At 36.4% G+C, this 15,753-nt stretch overlaps 1 protein-coding gene across 4 annotated transcripts in view; it reads left to right on the top strand.

The window, feature by feature from the left end:
- Positions 1–15,753, top strand: part of LOC136839326 (uncharacterized) — a 49,312-nt gene that overhangs the window by 6,424 nt on the left and 27,135 nt on the right. Inside the window, exon 1 of one of the 4 annotated variants that reach the window (XM_067105216.1) lies at positions 7,258–9,127. The exons of the other annotated variants lie outside the window; for them this stretch is intronic. The gene's annotated coding sequence lies outside the window, so the exon portion shown is untranslated. Of the gene's footprint in view, positions 1–7,257; positions 9,128–15,753 lie in introns of those variants that run through there. 4 annotated transcript variants of the gene reach the window in all.

The following is a 15,753-nucleotide window of genomic DNA, read 5'->3' as shown; positions in this document are numbered from 1 at the left end:
GCAATAGTATTTTCAAGTCATGACATCATATGTATTTTCGGTGAATCCCAAAATACAACAGATTCCTTTTTAAACGTGCACCTAAGTAAGAAATAACGAAAATATGCGGTAACTAGACGACTTGATAAGAGATTGCCATCCGTCGACTTTTATCCCTCAACAACCTGTTCTCTGAAATAAACCACACTGAAACTAAACATGTCTCTTGTTCCATGCATTTGGCAAAATACTTGATATACTCTAAAGTGATACATTCGCAAATATGAAAGGGATATATACATAGCGCAAACAGCAGCATACTAATCACGAGAGAGAGAGAGAGAGAGAGAGAGAGAGAGAGAGAGAGAGAGAGAGAGAGAGAGAGAGAGAGAGAGAGTGCATGAACTACAGACAGGAAACAGATATGGAAAAATTAGATAAGCGGTGTGGAATACAATAACAGAGAGATAGGATGCAGAATTACAGATGTATGAGAACGCAGGGGAAGTTAGAGAGAGAGAGAGACAGAGAGACAGAGAGTTACAGGACCAGGACGGGTTAGAGCCTTTTATCTTCGTCGTGACTTTCAACTTTCAAACAGAATGCATGCAGACGACCTTGTGCACTAACACTCCGAACCATCGTAGGGCAAAATCTCAAAAAAAAAAAAAAAAAAAAAAAAAAAAAAAAAAAAAAATCGACCTCCTATAATTTTTATATGATTGCCTCTCTCTCTCTCTCTCTCTCTCTCTCTCTCTCTCTCTCTCTCTCTCTCTCTCTTCCAGGGCAAATATTGAGTTCTCTGTATTGGAGTAACCAGATTACTGGCAACAAGCAAATGAACTTGTACACAGCGGTCTTAAACATTTTTTTTTATTTTTTCAATTAGCCAGTCTGGCTTGAAGCTATCATAAAAAAAGGTCGCCTTGGGTGTTGACTCACAAGCACCGAGTGCATGCAGCATGCACTGCTGTGCTTGCTTCGTCTTCTGCCTTCTTAGATGGGGATACGAGGACGCACGGTTTAGATCGTCCACGCTCAATTATTAGAAACAGGCTTTAAATAAGAAGAATGGGGCTGAAGTCAAGTAGGAATCTTACATTTCTTATTCAAAAATGCTTCTTGCTTACGAGGGACCAAAATTGTATCAGACTGGCTGTTTGGCTGACTGACGAATTGGACTGAACTCTGGTCTGATGCTCATGATAGTCTAAATAATGGAAATGCTCATTGCCTCTAGGAAGCTATAATGAAATAAGACTGACCGACTGGTTGATTGATTGAAAAATATGACTGGACACGAGTTGGAGTCTGAGATTCTTAATACTGAGAGTACTCGTCGCCAATAAGAAACTGTAATTGAAATTGACTCAAATGGTTTGACTGATTGATTCCTTAACTTGAGTATGCGTTTGAACTCATGTAGGATTCTGACATTCTCAAAAATCTCGTGAATGAAATCAGAAGAACAAGGCTGAACTTGAGTAGGATTCCCACAGTCCTTACTCCAAAAATACTCATTGCTCCCAACTGTGTCACTATGTATCACTCTTCTCTGGTGTTACACAACATCTCCTAGATCAGATGACTGCTTCAACTTTTTATACTGTAAGTCGACTTCACATGAGGAAGGCAATCCTAAGCAAAATAAATTACCCTTGACTTTTGTATGTTGAAGATTAATTTCAGAGCAATAATCTTTAACCATGCTGAGCTGAATAATGTTTTTTTTTCATTTCTTGAATGTTGGATTAATAAGTGGCCCCTACTCCAAGCGTCACTTTGCAATGGTAACATTGTACTTGATGATTTCAAGTATTTGCGACACTTTCTGTTCTCCTAGACTCCAAGCTTCTTTTCTGTAGTACTTTCAAAATTCTTCATATCTACTTTTGCCAGAGAGCTAAGGATTACACTAATTACAAAGATGATATTCATTGTCCAACGAACTTCAAATCGCTGTTTTGGTGTGCGTTTATCTTTGTCCTTTAGACAAAATTACTCAAAGTGGTTTTCCTTTCTCTGATAATGACAATTACGGCTTTAATCACAATATTGCCTTCCTTTAGTTAGTTCGTGCTTCTCGTTTGTATAGCGTTGGCACCCGTATTGTAAATTTCACTAGATTCCTTTCATATTATTTATTTAATCTTTTTTTTTTTTTTTTTTTCCGTGACATGCAAGGCAATCTTCCCAAGAGTGATACGAGTGTTGACATCAACTAAGCCAGGCTGTCATGCAACAATCACAACTAAGACAGGCTGTCACGCTATCTTAAAATTCTTATCTCCTTCACAAACTGCTGTTTGCTCTTGCATATATTTAATTCTGCTTTATATTTTACATGCTTGTTACTCGACTTTTTCTCCCACTGATTTCAGATTCATCTTGTGTTTATTTGATCGTTTTGCTTTTCAGAGGCTTGCCCAACAAGCTAATGGGATTTTTTACTTACACCTTATGACTGTTGACAAAGAATCAGTTAAAAAAGGATTGAAAAAGTCTCTATAAGTAAGACATTTGGAGTTTGATGTCCTGTAGCTGTTAATCAGTCTCATAAAAATTGTTTCACGGACGCATAAGTTTATTAGTGATTGTTTCACAGAAGCATCAGTTTCTTGACAAGTGAATATGATAATAATTAGGGTGCAAAAGTTATCAAATACTCGAAAGAAAATAAAATGCAAGTATGCAGGTTGTATGTGTGTATGTAAACTTAAAGCTATTTCATATAGCAAATATATGAGGAAATGCTCGAGTATCTCTGTCTCTCTCTCTCTCTCTCTCTCTCTCTCTCTCTCTCTCTCTCTCTCTCTCTCTCTCTCTCCTTCATATGCATGCAAATACGCAATAGTGTGCGCTTACATACAACAGCTTTATGAGTACAATAAAAAAAATTACAGTGCATACGAAAAATGGATGTAATTCTCTCTCTCTCTCTCTCTCTCTCTCTCTCTCTCTCTCTCTCTCTCATCAGCATTGCCTTACTTATCTGACCTCTTGTGACATTATTTCTTCCTGTCAAAAGCACATAGCAACAGCAAGGCTCCCCCCCCTCTCCTTCTCCCCCTTCTCTCCCCAAAAAAACAACCCTGTACCCTGGAGCCTTGGGTGAGGGATTTAAGAATAACAGTGATGGTAACTAAATCAGCGCTGACAATACCAACGCTGACAACAGCGCCATACGCCACAAACAAGCTGCTAATGTTTAAGTACTTGAATGAGCAAGAACAACGTATCACACAGACACAGCATTCAGCAGTTATTTATTACAACTGATAGATGGAATATAAGATAAGGAACGACAACTGCTAGTGTTGTTACTGTTGATAATAATGGAAGAAAGAGATAAGAAGCAGTAATTGCCTCCAGGAGGTTTAATAATCATAAATAAGAGAGAAAGAAGATGGCTTTGCTTATATGGTTAATCGTCACAAAATAGGAAAGAAGAAGAAGAAGAAGAAGAAGAAGAAGAAGAAGAAGAAGAAGAAGAAGAAGAAGAAGAAGGAGGGGGAGGAGGAGGAGGAGGAGGAGGAGGAGGACGAGGAGAAGCGCCAGGCGTCAGAGATGTTATTCATCTCAAACGAACAGACGGAAACAAGACGAATGAAAGAAGGACCAGTGAACAGCGGTCTGATAATGAAAGGCGAAGAAGACGCAACGGGAACAATGACATCTAAAAGCATTAGATTTCTTTGATTACTTTAACCGATATCCTTCTCGTTCCCGTTTTCGAATCTCACTCCAGAGGGTCTGGGTGGTTTGATTTGATATGATTTCATGAAATTTAGGCTGTCAAGCCAACCCCCGGGGGACTTACGGTCATTCGGTGATCAGGAGAGGGGAGATGGGGAGCTGGTGTGGTTGGGCAGCAAGATTAAGTAAAAAAAACTCTCTAGGTTTACTTAAAAATCAATATAAAGAAGCGCATAGAAAGCGTGAAAATAATCGTAACAAATGTAACCAATGCAATGTTTTGAAAATCATTCAGATTTAAGAGACTCAGAGAGTAATGGAGATGACGTACATGGAACCAAAGGTGGAACTGAGAGGAAACTTCACAGTTCCATTAAGAAATGATAGTCAGAGATGCAGAAATGGAGGTTAATCAATATGCCAAAAAGTGGGTGCAGATAAAGGGCCGAAGGGACTCGCAAACAGCCTTTAGTAATGCCTACAGTGCACCACGTGAGGTGCACTGACGGCACTACCCCCTTGCGAGGGCCTCCGGTTGGTACATTTTTCTAAACTCTTCTTGAGCTCGAAAAAATAAAAAGGTTCGGTCGAGGAAGACGAGTGACTTGTATTGTGTTTCGTCTTTGTTCTTATTCTTTCTTACCGTGTTTCATTTCTATCTTTCGCTTTATAATTATTTCAATAAGCTATTTTGTTTATGTTTGGACCGACTTTGCCCCCCCTTTTTTTTTTATTAAGGTGTCTGTTAATTATTCTTATTATTACTTGCTGTATGTAATGTGAAACGGCATAAAATTGTTTCAGGCGCTGTTGCGGGGTCCTTTCCTCAGTCAGTTTCATTTTTCGATTTTTCTTGCTTTTGTTTTTTGTTTTTATAGTAACGGAAATACATTGGGCACACAACGAATTCTCAGCTTCTCGATTTCCTTATATCCCTGGATCCGATTCAAATAGAAGACACACACACACACATACATATATATTTTATATATATATATATATATTCTCTTCATATCATAATTGCCTTGCCATTTTCTGATTCACTATAACTAAAAGTTTAATAGTAACAACAATGATAATACTAATGATATACAGGTACAGAAACTAGCACTAAGTCTTGTATAAATGTATAAATAAAAAAAAAAATATATATATATATATATATATATATATATATATATATATACACACACACACACATATATATATATAATATATATATATATATATATATATATATATACACACACACACACAAACACAAGAGTTAGTGCTAGTTTCTGTACCTGTATATCATTAGTGTTATCACTGTTGTTATTATTTAACTTTTAGTTATAGTGAATCCAAAAATGGCAAATACGCTAGGGAATCTTTACAGGTGTAAGATGTCACCAGTGAAATTTTCTCAAGTGCATTTAAAATATGGAGCAGATCTCTGAATATCCTCTTCAAGCCAAGCCTGTCAGAAAAGGGAGAAAATGGAAAAGACAAGAAAACCCTGAGGATTGACTGACAGGGGAGGAGCGTTGTGCCTTCAGACAAGCAGAAGGGCGTGGTGGTAAAACATATGCCATGAAACATTTGTGTGAAAAACCTGAGAGAGATGAGGAAAGTTATCTGTAACCTACCTACCAAATTCTCCTGGTTTAACCTAACCTGACCTACTCTTCCCATACCCAAACCTACCCAGAACTTACATAGCAAGGGCTCCATTATAAGGGGTCTGTGGCAATTTATTCAACTCCTGTATTGTCTTGAAGTTTACTTGAGACTGAGTAAAATGTTAAGTGTTGTTAGATTAGCTGGCCTTATTATGCCAGCATGGACTCATGCTTGTGCATGCAGCCCTCAAAGGCAAAGGTTAACTGAGAGATAATGGTCATGAGACTGTACAGTGCACTAACTCCAAGTGTAAATCGAAAGCTACGGTATGAAAGCAAATGATAACTTCACACTTTAAAGTTTTAATTCCTGTGGCACCACTAAAGTTTAGTCAGAAGACTCGGCATATCAAAAGTGAAAAGTCATCGTAAGAAAACCCTGTATTTTCAAGCAGCGAAACAAGAGGAGATAAACGGCAGACATTTTCGTTTATTCCACCCTTTCAAACATACCACTGGACCTAACGCCATTCATTCGACCAATGACCCCTCCCTCTCACTCCGTCTCTCGATGGAAGTCATTATGGTATATATCCGTAATTATTTTCTCTAACTTAAACTAACGAGCCCTGGGGATTCTTCCTGGGTCAATAATCCTGTTAATTCCTTTTGCAAACATAATTTTAGAATTGCATAACATTTTAGTAGGAAAATGTTTAATCAAAATGTTATCCGAAGGTAAAGAGGGGAATTAGCGAATGAAATGGAAACAGAGCATTGTGGAAAGAGGAAGCAGAAACAATTTATGTTTAGATCAATTTTATCAAAATCATGAAAACTTCGACCCCTCGAACCGTGATAATAAAACTTGCACCCGCGGCTTCACAAAACCTGCGTCTAAAATGAAATGTGCCCTTATGTTGCTTTGTAATGCAACTTACAATTTCAGCAGTGGCCAATCTGTTATTTTGGCAGGTGAATTTGACATGGTACACGCGAACGCTGAGTCATGTTCATTCCAAATCACAAAACTTTTAATGAAGATTCCCTTCCTAGGAAAGGGTTTAAATGCATTTTTAATCAGCAGTTTATGAGATAATGCTAACAATACCGAGAAACCCGACGAATATATAATTAGGCGTAGTACAGAACAAAGAACGAAGAAAACAGGGAAAGAAATGAGTTTACTATATGAAAACGTATGATAAAGAGAGAGATGAAAACAGGTTCAGAGTCAGCGAATCTATTCACGTCGCCCTGAGGTACCCCTCCGCCAAGGACAAACCCCGCCCATCCTCTTCTCTTTAGGAAAGGGAACCTCACTATGCCGACAATATCAGCCAGTTTCGGAATCTGCAATACGCATTTAAAAGATGAAAAGCTCACCTCGAATCGAAATTTGAATTGCTTTCAATGTCTAGAGTGAATTTAATATGGTTTTGCTTCTATTTCTTCCTTTTACTCTCTCTAAGGAGACAAATCACTGTACGTCGAAAAGTTGTAAGCTTTACAGGGAATACGTAACTTAATTTCTCTTTCTTAGAAATTCGTCGAACATCGCCTCAAATGGGAAATGAGAGAGTTACAAACCTTATCACGAATACATTAAATTCCCTCTATTTCCTCTCAGAAATATTGATGAACCTTATTTTGAACCATGAGCTAACTCATGGGTTCACAATTCCATTTCCTTCTCCTTTTCTCCGTCTGTGAAATTCGACGAACCTCACCTCAAACTAAAGTCTACAGATAGTAATCTATAGACTTTGTCTCAACCCAACAGCTAAATCAAGCAGTCATGAATTCCAAACCTCTTGTTTCCTTCTCCCGATCTCTCACACGATCACCTGACCCTCTACCCAGCCACACCCGACCCCCGTGACAAAGTCCCCACTTTCCCCCAGGTTGTTGGCCGTCTTTTGGTGTTGACAAGCTCCTTGACTGGCGCTCTGCACTGACACTGATCAGTCAGTCAGTCTGCTTTGCATTCGACGTGATGGTGGCGAGCGCGCTTCATTTTTCTGACTTCCTCGGTCCTTCAGCATGGCTCTCGGTGGTGCCTTTTATTTTAAGGAGCACTGTCGTCCGCGATGGTGTCTTATGTCCTGAGGAGCAGCTTCGTCGGCCGGTTCCTCGAAATCGGGGAACTAGTTTGGGAAGAGGAAAAATGTGATAGGTGATTTTGTCGTCCAAATTATGAAAATGTTAACGTTATGGGCGTACTTCCGGTGGTGATTAAGGAATGATCGACAGTTTTTGGGAAAATAGAATAGGCCCAATTTTTCCTTACCTTTTTCTTATCGCAGATGAATTATACATATAACTCCAGGATTCGAAAAATGTATTGCATCGAGTGGAGTATAAATTTTAAGATGCAGGACTCTCGTCGCTTAATGAGTGAAGTCGTTCTGGTGCTAATTATATAAAAAGATATATATGTCTATCTAAACAACGATCAATAATCATAACAGTGAAGTGGACGAAGTAGACATATTTATCGGGAATTGTGCAAGACAAAGCTGAAGTGCGCATAGGAGTTTTTGCGGGGAAAACGCAATAAGTATCGACAGCGTGAATCCACATTGTTTCCATTTGCTCCATGTGTAGGCATATTTACCCCATTTGTTGGGCAATTATAAACCTTTACACTGATTTTCAATTCGCACAGAAGGGTACGGGAATATTTACCCCATTTGTTGGGCAATTACAAACCTTTACTCTGATTTGCAATTACCACAGAAGGGTATAGGAATCAATAAACATTGCACAACACATGTTCCATGAAACGATGGAAAGAAACAATAACGACAACTGCTACCGTTATGAAAGAAGGATAACTGCGGCACGTTACATGCAGAAACAATAATTACCTCGAGGAAAAATATGCTTGGTCCTAATTCCAAAATACGCTAAGAAGAAGAAGAGGAAGAGGAAGAGGAAGTATAAGGAGAGGAACAAAGAAAGCGAACAGAGATCTCGTGTGGGCCCTTGTTTGCGTTTGTCAAAGTCCACACAGCAGCAGCTGTCGTGTGGGCCTCCTTCCCACCCACGTGGGTGGCTGATGAGGTCAGGGTGTGGAGTGGGCGTGTGGGTCACGACAGTGTTTTGGACTGCCTGTGCAGTGGTGCCGAGGAAGGTTACGGAGAAAGGAGAGAGAGAGAGAGAAAGAGAGAGAAAGGAAGAAGTATCGGAGAAGGTTTCACAGATCAAAATCTCTTTTTTCTCTCTCTCTCCTCTTTCCAGTTCTTCGGAGGGGGTAACTTCTCGTTTACCTTTCTCCTCCCTTTTCTCCGTTACTCCATGTTTGTTCTTCCGCCACTTCCTCCACGTTCACCTCTACTCCACTCCTGATCACAAGTCGTGGCACTAAAACAGTCTTCCGTCTGTGGAATGAAATTCGTAAACGAGTCACTTACCCCAAATACTCTCTCCGGTGTGTGTGCATTCTCAACTATCGACCCGTGGCGTTGGAACAAACGCCGAGTTAACCCAAGTAGTGTAGTTGGAAATACAATAAACTAATATAATGAAAGTAAAAAAAATATATGGAAGCAAATTCAGTGAAGATATAATGAATATATACTTCTGAAAAGTGGAAAATACATTGCAAACCATAACAGTGCTATATACAAAGTGCCATGTCTCTTACAAAGTGCCATGTCTATTAAGTGAATAAAATATATATATTTATAGCCAAGTGTTGCAGACATCTGATGCCGTCTTTGAGCAATTATAAGAAGGGAAAACTAATCTAAAAGTAAAATATTCCTTCCCAGTGACATGAATGAGAACGTGATAGACACGTGTTTCCTACTGACGACCCCTGAGCCATGAGACAATAGCAATAAATGGTAAGTCCAAAGGCATTGCACTTTTGATCCCGTTCAACCTGAAAATGCCTCGGAGTCTAATGTTTTTTTTGAAACTCAAATTATTTTGAACAACGACCATTTGGAAATGAAAACTGAGAGGGCGAAATTATCTACGAAATTAGAAAGCAAAAGACAAATTTTATTTTGCAAAGTATCACTCTGGCAAGCATCTCGGATCTTGTTCCAGTATATCATTTAGAAATTGATTCCTAAAGGGGGAAAAATACGGCGAAGCAGATCAATTTTTATACAACCAGACCAAAGGAAGGTAAAAAGAAAAATGAACTTGTATAACGGAATACTCTTTTTTTTTGTTGCAAGTAAATCTGATCTACTGTCTATGATCCTTTTCCGAGTTGGTCTTGCATAGCTCTTCAACTTCCACTTCAGTTTAGACCAGACCAAACAGTTTATACCGAAGGACGCAATTGCTTTACTATTTCACATACGTATATACCAAATTACAAAATTCAACGAACTCGTCACAAACACACACACACACACACACACACGTATGCCTATGTATGTATGTGTATATATATATATGTATATATATACACATACATAAACATATTACATATATATATATAAATATGTATAACATACTGTATGTATATATATATATATATATATATATATATATATATATATATTTATATATACATATATATATATATACATATATATATATATATATATATATATATATATATATATATATATATATATATATATATATATATATATATATATATATATATATTAGTGACAGGACAGTCACGGGTTCTACAAAAAGTTGTTCATGAGGCACCGTCTGTAGTTCTATCAGTTGCCACAACATACAAATTTCATCTCTCAAGAACATACAATATGAACCTTACACCATGGGATATCATTTCTCATGCGCAACGCAGAGGATTCAGTATCTTATTCGTTATCAGCCTCCAACTATTTTGTGATACACCATGCAAGGGAACGAGGACAATGATTATATATATATATATATATATATATATATATATATATATATATATATATATATATATATATATATATATATATATATAATTTTTGTAAATATGATATATATACAGTACACTCAATTATTATAAATCTTATGCACAACGCTTAAGTAGATTCTCAACATACTGTTATGTAATCACTGTAGAATATTCATTCCCTATTTGTAAGTTATACCTAAAGCTTTCGAACCAAAAGAGTGATTCATCTTTTTAATCCCCGGACCAATCATCGCTTAGGTCCACTTTTCACTCCTCATGGAGAGGCAAAATTATTGTAAACCCAAACTGTAAGCCAGCAGTCACTTCAAAATGCCACAAAGTGGAGAAACAGTTATCGTGGCAGAAAAAAATAAAAGGAAGAAAGAAGTCTTTGTGTTCTTCGCCGAAGACTGATGCATGAGAATCTGGAAAAACGCCGACGATATGAAGATTCCTGGAAAAAAATGCTTATTGGTACCACTAAAAACATTGCATTTAACGAAAACAAATATATATATATTTAACACACAAACAAATATATATATATTTATATATATATATATATATATATATATATATATATATATATATATATATATAATATATATATATTATATACATTTACATGTGTGTATATATACATACAAATATAAATATACATCGTCGGAGTTTTTTCCAGATTGTCATGAGTCAATCTTCAGTGAAGAACACACAGACTTCTTTCTTCCATTTATAATATATATATATATATATATATATATATATATATATATATATATATATATATATATATATATATATATATATATACATACATATATATATCTCTCTCTCCATTATTTTTATTTTTCATATCAGCAGGACTGGCTCCTGAAGTGTAAGCCTTACCATTTTAAGTCTTTTGTAATGGGGCTCCTAGTACCATGCCCACTTGCACCTGATTGCAACCCACCCTAGGAGTCTAACTACCAGTTACATGGCCCTGTTTATGTCAAAAGAGGCGTAATGGCTTTAAACGTACCATTCCCAAATTATATCCGCCTCGGCAGACGTTTAATTACTGCGACACGAGGACTCAAGTACAGCATAAGGTATATGTGTTTGGGCACACTTTCCTATGAAAGACCTGAAATCGGTAAGGAGGCAAATGAAAAACTACTCCAAGTTGGGATCAGTACTCACAATGTACTACAAGAGGGAGGCTACTGTGTGCGTGCGTGCGTGCGTGCGTGCGTGCGTGCGTGCGTGCGTGCGTGCGTGTGTGTGTGTGTGTGTGTGTAAAACGAATTTTGGAAATATAAAGCAGAGTTGTGACGGGGTTTGTTATGCATATAAAATAAAAAATAGTATGTGGCGAGAAGTTTACGGGAAATGGAGAAAGATTTAGAAAATTCTGTAACGGAATTAGAGGAGTGTTGGCACGGGAGGGCCTCAGTATTCAGGAAGTAAGAAAGATAAAGGAGGGTGGAATAGCCTGTGTAGGCGGTTCAACTACTATTGGTCGGAAACGGATTAAAATTGGTTATGGCAGTGATTCTTGTCTTGCTTTTTTTATGTTGATCCACCTCGTAACAGGAAACTACATGGTGATGATATATAAAGTATACATACATACGTATACATAAACACATATATAAGGGTATGTATGTGTGGTTGTTTTGGAAGATACAGTATATATATATATATATATATATATATATATATATATATATATATATATATATATATATATATATATATATATATATATATACATACACAGTATATGTATGTATACTTTATATATATATATATATATATATATATATATATATATAATTGTAGTTTCCTATTACGAGGTTGGATCAAGATAAAAAGCAAGACAAGAATCACCGCCATATTCAATTTTCAGCTTTTGAATCAGGGATTAACACCGCATGCAGAAAAATATCAAATAAGACGTTTCCGATTCGTGAACAGAAGTTCACTGGTCCACCTACGCAAGCTATGCCATCTTCCTTTATCTCTTACTTCCTGAATGTTGAGGCCCTTCCGTGCCAACACTTCTCTAATTCCATGACAGAATATTCTAGATCTCTCTTCGCCCCTATCAAATTCTCGCCACATACGCTTCTCGATTTTCTATAAATGGAAAACGCCGTTACAAAATTCGCTACTGTCTTGATTTTGTAGCAGTTTCCCCTTTGGAGCAGGGAGTGACAAAAGAGTACCACTCTCCGGTTTCTCAGTAAGTCTGCAGAGTTGAGGTTGCTAGCCTCATGCCTTTTTTTTTTTTTTTTTTTTTTTTTTCTGTAAATGGCGGCCGCCACTCAAAAGAAGTGGGCTGGCAGGACGGAAACGACTCACGGACTTAGCAAACGTTACCGACTTATTCACGGCATTCACTTTGGTTAAGTAAAACTCATACAAGGTGGGAGGTGGTCACCATATACCTGCATAGTGAACAAATTATATATATATATATATATATATATATATATATATATATATATATATATATATATATATATATATATATATATATATATATATATATATATATATATATACTGTATTTATATATATGTACATGTTTATATATATGTGTGTGTGTGTGTGTGTGTTTCTTGTGTGTGCTTAAGTGCTCATTTCATTGCGAAGTTCAATTCCCTAACTACCATATCAGTCATAATCATCGTTCGTTAAAAAAGATGGATAAATTAATAAATAAATGAAAAGAATAGGGGAGACGAAAACAGATATCCATAAAATCCTTTTGGTCCAACTTTCACTGTGTGTAACAACGTCTACAGAGTCCCCGACAGTGATGGGCGTCGGCCGCCGTCAGGCAGCACCCACCCGCATCGCTTCCAGACACTGACTTTTCACCCACTCCTTTTGAACTCTTCCCACACATATTTCCAACCTCTCCGACTTTATCTGGGTTTGAGAGCCTTTGTCCAACACCAAATCATTCAGACCAGACCTATTCGAGACTACAAATGGGAACTCGGTGTCCTTCTTAAACTACGTAATTATAAGCCCCAGTACATTTAGAGCCTTAGCAACAGCAATTTACAAAATGTAAATAATCATCCTCCTACGACGACATTGCTTGGCAATATGCCCCAAATGTCAAAGAAACTTGCTACGTTTTGCAACATTAAGCCAGTTTACATAAATAACATAATTTGCCCCAGTAAATTGATTTACGAGGCTTTAGAAGCAGCTAATGCAAGTATCTCAGAACAACAACATTTTCTGTAGTTATTTTTTTAATGTCATGTCTTATACAACAGACAATATTTTCTTTTCATGAAGCAGTACTCATTTTCTGTTCAACCACCTAAAACTATTCTTTACCTCTTGATAAGGTAAACCTCAACGAGAAAACTACAAAAATCGCAATTTATTTTTGGTCAGTAGTTTTTTTTTTTTTTTTTGTGGGGATGGGGAGAGGTGATAGCACGCAAAACAATTCTGTTGTGATTTCAGAATGTGTTGGCGATCCTTTGATTTGCCTCTAATCTGGATCACTTCCTATTTGTTCGTACATATTTATTTATTTATTTATTTATTTTTAATGAACTTGTTTATTGAAAATAAGTCTGCCTCGTAAACATATTAGATTGTACAAATTATGATCACGCAACGTATATAATTCTAAAGCACAGAATAAATATATTTTTATCTAAGCAAGTAGCAAACGGTGATTCAGTACCAAGAAATGATCTGATTTCTATTATTCGCGTGAAATAAAAAAAATGAACGAAAATGTATGGCAAACAGCCAATATAGGATTCAAAGTGGATTGTAAAAACGTAATACATTTTCACTTTTATGTTTAACTCGAAACAATTATACTGTATGTGACCAAAGCTTGACAATCATTACTGAAGAAACTTGCTCCACAATTTTGACCTTTTAATATAACATGGTATCAAGATGAATAATAGAAGTGTTATTCCTTAATTCAACAATTAATGGTTTTGACTCATACTCTGTTAAGACTGAACACTGACGTAGAATAGTATGAAAAAAGGAAATATGAATGACAAGGCATTTATTTTCTACTGTTGTACGGAAAGAAATTAGTGTAAGTCTTTCAAGAAATGATCTTGGAACACGAGAGATGGCATTTTATCTTATTTTGATATTCAACTGAGAAGGAAACAGAAATAAAGAACTGGCGTATATTTTGAAATGTATAACACTGATATAACCGGTATCAAGGAAAACTGAAGAAGGAAATTTTGTTATTCACCATTAGGAGATGCAAAACCTTAGTTTGCTGTTTATCTCCTTAACTTCTGCATAACATAGCTTTTCGGATTCTTGTTAAAATTTTCTCAGGCGTTTCCAGTCCGTTCATTAATTTTCACCTAGTTTCTTGGTTAACTTTCACGTTGTATAGCGTCTTGCCATCATATACCATCGAAATACATCGACAGCCATTAAAATAAACTGATTTTTTAGTTTATATGTAGGTTCTTTAAATTTCATGTGGTTTCTCGATTTATCAAGCTTACATTAATCTTCATTTTACTTGAATATTCAAACATGATCCGAGATACGAACCAATTATACCGACATTCATTCAAACAAACCATTCTTTTACAACTTTGACAAAATACGTATTTTTGTTAGATTTCATGCGGTTTTTCGATTTGTCAGGATTTGAATAAACTACACGAATATTCTGATATAATGCAGTGACTGCTTTCTGTAAATCTCACAATGTTCTAATTGTATTTTATGAACACAGCATCAGACTTGGAATATGAAGAGATCAGGTCATCATTAGTTTAATGAAGTGCAGTATTTTCTGAAAGATTGTGTATCTTTTACCAAAATTTAGCAGAAATAGTAGAAATTCTGGAAATTAAGAGCCCTGGTTATCGTCACTGAGAATCCTTAGGAGTCTAATAATGATTTTATCGAAACCCATCATTCAGAGATCCTAAGTATTTTCAGGTCTGAATCATTTTTCAGTGCAAGTATATGAAAATATTTATAGATCCAGTCGCTGATTTCTTAGCCTTTTAACATTTAGTTAGTTATATTAGCGTTTACAGATCTTATCACTGATTTTTCTAATCAACATTTACATATCTTGTTATTGACTAATTTTTTGTATTCGGGAAATAATAATTTCTTCCCAAGTTCACAGCTTGACTTTCGCTAGGGCCTGGGCGCTTATGATGCACTTCTTCCAATTTCCAGTGTTGTGCAGAAACCCCAAAATTCTGGCCATAAAGTTCTTATGATTGGTCTTGACTTTAGCGCTGTTTTGGACTGTTCAATTGTACTGCTCTAATTTGCAAATTTACACAAATGGGAGATGGAGCATATCTTAGCATAGTAAGTGGATGTTTAATTAACTGACTGTAGAGAGTAGTTGTTGATGGCCGCCATAATGACTGGAATGCTGTCTCTGGGGTTCATTAGGGTAATGTTCTTGATCCTCTCCTGTTTATAAAATATACATATGATACGTGATTTGACCTAAGAAACAAGTTGTTTGCTTATGCGGATGACGCTGTATTAATTGCATCGATCCCTTCTCTTCAGCTTGCAGGTTCTCTTATCAGAGATTTAGTTAAGATTAGTGCAGGGTGCAAATTA

The sequence above is a fragment of the Macrobrachium rosenbergii genome, chromosome 6 (genome assembly GCF_040412425.1).
Source record: "Macrobrachium rosenbergii isolate ZJJX-2024 chromosome 6, ASM4041242v1, whole genome shotgun sequence".
NCBI lineage: Eukaryota > Metazoa > Arthropoda > Malacostraca > Decapoda > Palaemonidae > Macrobrachium > Macrobrachium rosenbergii.
The sequence above is the reverse complement of the archived record's forward strand: the minus strand, read 5'-3'. Positions and strand labels throughout refer to the sequence as shown.